At 40.5% G+C, this 5,888-nt stretch overlaps 1 pseudogene; it reads right to left on the bottom strand.

Annotated features, from left to right (window-relative positions):
- Positions 1–4,874: 4,874 nt before the first annotated feature.
- On the bottom strand, positions 4,875–5,425 carry LOC132238588 (large ribosomal subunit protein eL24-like; annotated as a pseudogene).
- Positions 5,426–5,888: the final 463 nt, after the last annotated feature.

The raw sequence follows: 5,888 nt of genomic DNA, 5'->3' as shown, positions 1-5,888 counted from the left end.
TGATGGGGTGGTCATAACAATCTGGCCACTCACTGTACATATAAAAATCACTTCTACTGTCATGGTAAACAACCTGCTTCCCTATTTATAATGGTCTGGCCCTCTAGCAACTTCAGGACGAAATTATAGCTAATTTTCCTACAAACATCAAGTGGTCATAATAATCTGGCCACTTAGTGTATAGTATAATACGTGAAATATACATGAAGTAGTTTTTCCTTTCTGTTGCATTTACCACTATATCTTCAACAGTTGAAGAAGAGTGCCTATTACATGGTAGGTGTTTAATAAATATTTACTTAATTGAATAATATAATCACATAGCTTTTATTTAATGCACTTCTTGTATTAAACTAAATACAATTAACAAGTTTTTGTAAAGTGTATATGTATTCCTGTCAAGACCTACAAATGCTTTGAATGATGCTAAAGCCCTTATTCTGCTTGCCTCCACTAATCCATTCTCCAATATTTTCCACTCTGTTCTCTGCCCTAGGAGTCTGAACTACATGGACTACATTAACACTACTCCCTTGCCTTATGATTCTGAATTCTTCACTGAAAGCTCCAACCAGAGTGAGACCAAAATATTTATTCTCTTACAAGGTTCCTTGCAAGGTTGACTGGCTCTCTCAACCAATGGCCATTGCTTCTCAAAACAGCTGACTGTAAGTTTCTGTCTCTCCTTCTGGGTTTTGGTGTCTGTTCCCTCATATGCATCCTTTCCTAGGGATGGTATTAACTTACTGATACCATCTCCAGGTTTTCCATGATTCCTTAGGCCTTGCCTGCACACATATGTTTGCAAATAGTACCTAAGTAAATAAACCCTACTCAAATGCTATTATGTTGTGTGTGCCATTTGATTGTGGTTGGGACTCTGAGTGATATAGCTTGAAACCTGCTTGAGAAAACAATATTACCATACATTACCAGTATATAATACAAAAATATATTAATGTTCTAGAATATGTGAGATAGACTACTAATATCACAGGAAATTTAAGAAGGGGACATTTGGGAAGGACCATAGTAACCAGAAAAGTCTTTTTGGGGAGGAGGTTGGACTTGCATGATGCTTGAAGCGAAGGTATAATTTGGACAGAGGAAACTGTCAAGCTGCTGGCCAGAAGATCACCAGGAGCAAAATTTAGAAAGAGATTTAAATTTACAATGATTTCACATGGGATAAGGAGAAAATCACTGGGTTAAAAACAAGGTGTTGGCATAGAAGATTTAGAAAGATTTAGAAAGATTTCAAAGATTTAGAAGAGAATCCATTTCTTTGCCTCTTCCAGCTCCTGGAGGCCACCTGCATTCCTTGGCTCATGATCTCCCTCCTCCATCTTCAGAGCCCTCAGTCAGGCAGATCCCTCCTCACGATGCCATCTCTCTGGTGCTCCGTCTTCTGCCATCCTCTTTCACATCGAGAGGTCTCTATGATGACATTGGGCTCTCCTAGAAAACCCAGGATAACCTATCTTAAAATCAGCTGAGGAGCAATCTTAATGCCGTCTACAATCTTAATTCTCCTTTCCTATGAGTTTTCATTTTCTAGGGCTCCCATACACATTTTCACAAGCTGGGCGACTTAACACCACATGCATTTTTCTTTCACCTTTTAGGAGACCAAAAGTCAGAAATTAAGGTATCTATAGTGTTGAGTCCTTCTGGAAGCTGTGAGGAAGAACTCATTCCATGTTTCTCTCCTGGCTTCTGTTGGTGGTTGCCGGCGATGCTTGGTGTTTGGTCTACAGATGCATCACTCCAATCTCTGCCTTCAGCTTTACATTACCTTTTTTTTTCTGTACCTCTGTGTTGTCCTTTTCTGTCTCTTGTGCATTCATTGGATTTAAGTTCAATCCTCAGTCAATATTATCTCATTATGATGCCTACCTTAATTACATATGCAAGGATTTTATTTCCATATAAAGTCATATTTTGAGGTTCTGGGTGGACATTAATTTTAGTGGACACTATGCAGCCCAGGATACCATATAATGTAGCATGTTCTTGTTATGCACAGATTTCAAGATTCCCAAGACCCCACCAGGGAGCTAGCGAGTCCGATGCAAAAGCAAAGAGTCTTTTATTCAAACCTGGGTCTGGCTCCCCTATTCTCCTTACTGACACAGCAGCAGGTGACAGAGAGAGACCTAGCCCGATGGGAAGAGGAGTTTTATAGGGGGGTGGAGAGGTGACTGTGGGTCCTGCCGATTGGCCAGGCGCAAGTCGATGTCTCGTTACACAGGATGTGGTCATATCGATGGCGTGCACTTCCCTTGATTGTCATTGGTTAGTTTAAAGAAATCCTGGGTGTGGCTAGCCGAGGCTTGGGCTTCCGGGAAGAAGCCTTGCCGAGCACATGGCTCTGCCCAAAAATGGAGGATACGGGGCAAGATGGAGGGCGCAGGCCTTGCCTTTTCATTCTCAGTTTTTGAGAAAACAAGAATAATATCTTTGGGGGTTCATTATTCTGCCTACTACACTCATCTTTCTTGTGAGAAGCCATAGATGTGAGTGGTTCTGGTGCAATAGTGGAATATGGCATGATGGTCTATGACCAAGTCATGTAGCTTATGTATACTTCCTACATGCTACTTTCTGATTTAAAACAAACTACTGAAATGGAATTTTTGGACTGGAGCATGCGGTGTTCCCTTGGACTGGAACCCGGGTTCTTTGTCCACCAGAATTGAACAATGAATCCACAGACAAAAGGTGGTATAGCAAAGGTGGAGATTTATTAAAGAACAAGTACAGACTTCCATATGGGGAGGGGGAAACAGTCCCACAGAATGGACTCCCAAGTACGGAGGAGTAAAGGGTCCCACTGAGTTCCTTTTTCCTATGGCTTATAAAGGCTGCAGATCCTTGTGCCTTGATATCTCCTCTGATTGGTCACGATTCCCTTAGGCTGGTTACTATAGTAACTCCCAGGCTCAAAGGTGGAACCTCACATGGGACATGTGAGGTTCTGCCCCCCTCCTTCCCTATTGTTTTCCTATTCCCTCTGGGCTTTCTTCTTCTTCTGGAGGAAGGGCTTCCTTCTCTTTGTTTTGTAAATATAGACCCTTTGCTGTTCCCAGCTCCCTCATTCTATGGAAATGTACCTGTTGCAACTTTTCAGCTTCCTTATTCTATGGAAATATACCTTCTGCTGCTCTGCAGGCCTGTACTTCCTCCATGGTCCCCTTAATTTCCAAAATTTCCTAAAACCTGTCTTTTTCACCCCCCAAAATTCCTGTTTCACTACTTTCATCTTATGATGGATGGCAGCTAGGTCCGCCTGATTTGATGTCTTGATGGGTCTGACAGAACTCAGCTTCTTTGTTGCTTGATGGCTCCTAGTCAGACGCTCCATCTTTACCAAGGCCCAGTATTACGCCAGGAGCTTTATTTCAATTGCTGTATACTTTTCTGCTTTCTCCAGAACCCTAGAAGTGTCTGTTGTAATTATACTACTGATTATGACAGAGCTGTTCTCAGTCTCCTGAACATTCATCCTTGCAATATTCTTGTTAGCCGTCCATCTATTAATCATCTCCATATATCATGTCAACCTCCTCAATTGTTACACTAACCTTTGTTGGATGCTCTAAAAAACACATACTGGAGTCTTATGGAAAGTAAAGAGGTATTTACTATACAATTCAGGATGAGGCTTACCTCTTGCAGAAGAGAAAGGTCAGGATGGTGAAGTGACAGATGAGTGCTGACAATGTTTTATTTTCTTGAACTGTGAGAGTGTTAACATAAATATTTCCCTGTTATAAACAGTGTTGTTTAATGTGCTTTCTATGAGTTTCCCCTAAAAAAGGTAAAAATGTATTTACGACAAAGCTAAATAACACCCTGACCTTTTCAAATAAAAATGTTTGCATTCGATTTTCAAATTCCATTTTCTATTATTAAAGTCAAACCACTTTAAAACCTGGTTGATATCAACAATTTGGTATATAAAATGCTATTTTTTAAAATCATACATCATAGCATCCACTTAGGGCAAGCAATTATTTGCTTTCTATGTATTTTAAAACCAACCACCAGGCAGGAGCATTGGAGTTTTACTTGTTACAAGTTGTATTTTTTTGTTAGCAAGTTCAATTTTAAAGGAGATGGAGGAGCAATGTTTTGAACAATGATTTTCTCATGGAAAATGGATACTAAGAAATGTCATGGGGTTTTTAAAAATTGGAATATCATGGCCTCATTTTGGATGGCTTTACTTCTTGTAACTTGTTAAAAGACACTTTTCAAGGTGCAAAGGAAAGTGATTGACAAAGGCCAATGCTAAAGGTTAGAAAACAATAGGTTGGAGTCAAGTCAATTGTGGCTAAAAATGCCAGAGGTGTCAATTCTGATGCCACACCCATTCTGATGGTCTCCTCTCCTCTTTTCAACCATTAGTCCAGTGGTTCTCAACCTTCCTAATGCTGCGACCCTTCAATACAGTTCCTCATGTTGTGGTGAACCCCAATTTCATTGTTACAAATTGAACATAATTAAAGCATAGTGATTCATCACAAAAACAATATGTAATTATATATGTGTTTTCCAATGGTCTTAGGCAACCCCTGTGAAAGGGTCATTCAACCCCCAAAGGGGTCGCGACCCAGAGGTTGAGAACCGCTGCATTAGTCTGAATGTTCCTATACAGTTAAAAAAATTAACTTCTTCTATTTAAACTTGCCAATGATTAATGGAGAGATAAGAATATCTGAAGAGAAGAATATGGTGAAAAATAAGAAAATCTTTGGATTATTAGCACCTTGGCAACCTTGTGAGCTATGGTTCATTCATCCCTTCTAAGTGCCACAACCCTGGTCTCTGACAACTGTACCAAGTAGTAGGGAAATTGCCTGACTTGACTATTGTTTTTTTGTTTGTTTTTTTAGTTATAGCCAGGCCTTTATTTAAGAATCTCATCTGCCAACTTATCGTTTTCCACCAACACAGGGAGCAGAAATCTTCACAGGCTTCACAATCTTTTGCTTAGGTGCTGCCTTTGTGGGAGCCTTAGAAGCAGCCATTGCTGTCTTTTTGGATGCTTGCTTAGCCTTTTTTGCTTCCTTGGCAGCCCTGATAGCTTGTTCTCGCTGAGCTTTCCTAACTTCAGGCTTCTGGTTCCTCTTGGCCATTATATCAGCAAGAGATGCACCAGTGATGGCCCTCTGGAATTTGACCGCACGGCGGGTTCTTTTCTTCTGGATTTCTTCCGATTGTCCCTTTTTGTGCTTCCTCCTGTAGAGCCCGGTCCAGTTTATCTGCCGAGGGTTCCTCTTGGAGAGGAATGCCGACTCGCATTTTGCATTAAGAAACTGGAAAACCTTCCCGTCGGTCCTGGCATAGCGCCGCCCGTGTCGGGGTAGATCTTGTACCCACTGAAGCTGCACAGCTCGACCTTCATGGCTGCGGCCACCGGAGAGCAGAAAAGAGGGTGAAGAGGAGGAGAGGATCATGGGAAGCTGACTATTGTTTTAAAGCATAAAGCAATAGCTCTCAAACTTTGCTGTGAATTTTAATCAACTCAAAAGTTCTAAAAGTATCCTAATGATTAGGCTGTGCCACACAATAACTAAACCAAAATCTATGGGAGTAGTACCCAGGCATCTTTACATTTTAAAATACCATTGGTGACATCAGATTTCAAATATAGTGGTTTAAAGGAAATAATTATATTTTGTTGCCAAAAAGGATATTTAGAAATGTTAACTTGTGTGTCCAATATTATACTTAATATGACTGAAAAGAAAAGAGTTAAGTCAAGTAGTATGTAAATTCCACTCATCCAGTTACCCTCGCCTTGCAAAGAAGACATTTTAAAGAGCATCACAATAATTTCCTTGGATAATAGGAATGTTTAATGAGGACACCCTCAGATCTAA

Source organism: Myotis daubentonii, chromosome 7 (assembly GCF_963259705.1).
Source record: "Myotis daubentonii chromosome 7, mMyoDau2.1, whole genome shotgun sequence".
In the NCBI taxonomy this organism is placed as follows: domain Eukaryota; kingdom Metazoa; phylum Chordata; class Mammalia; order Chiroptera; family Vespertilionidae; genus Myotis; species Myotis daubentonii.
This window is presented reverse-complemented; position numbering and strand designations above follow the sequence as displayed.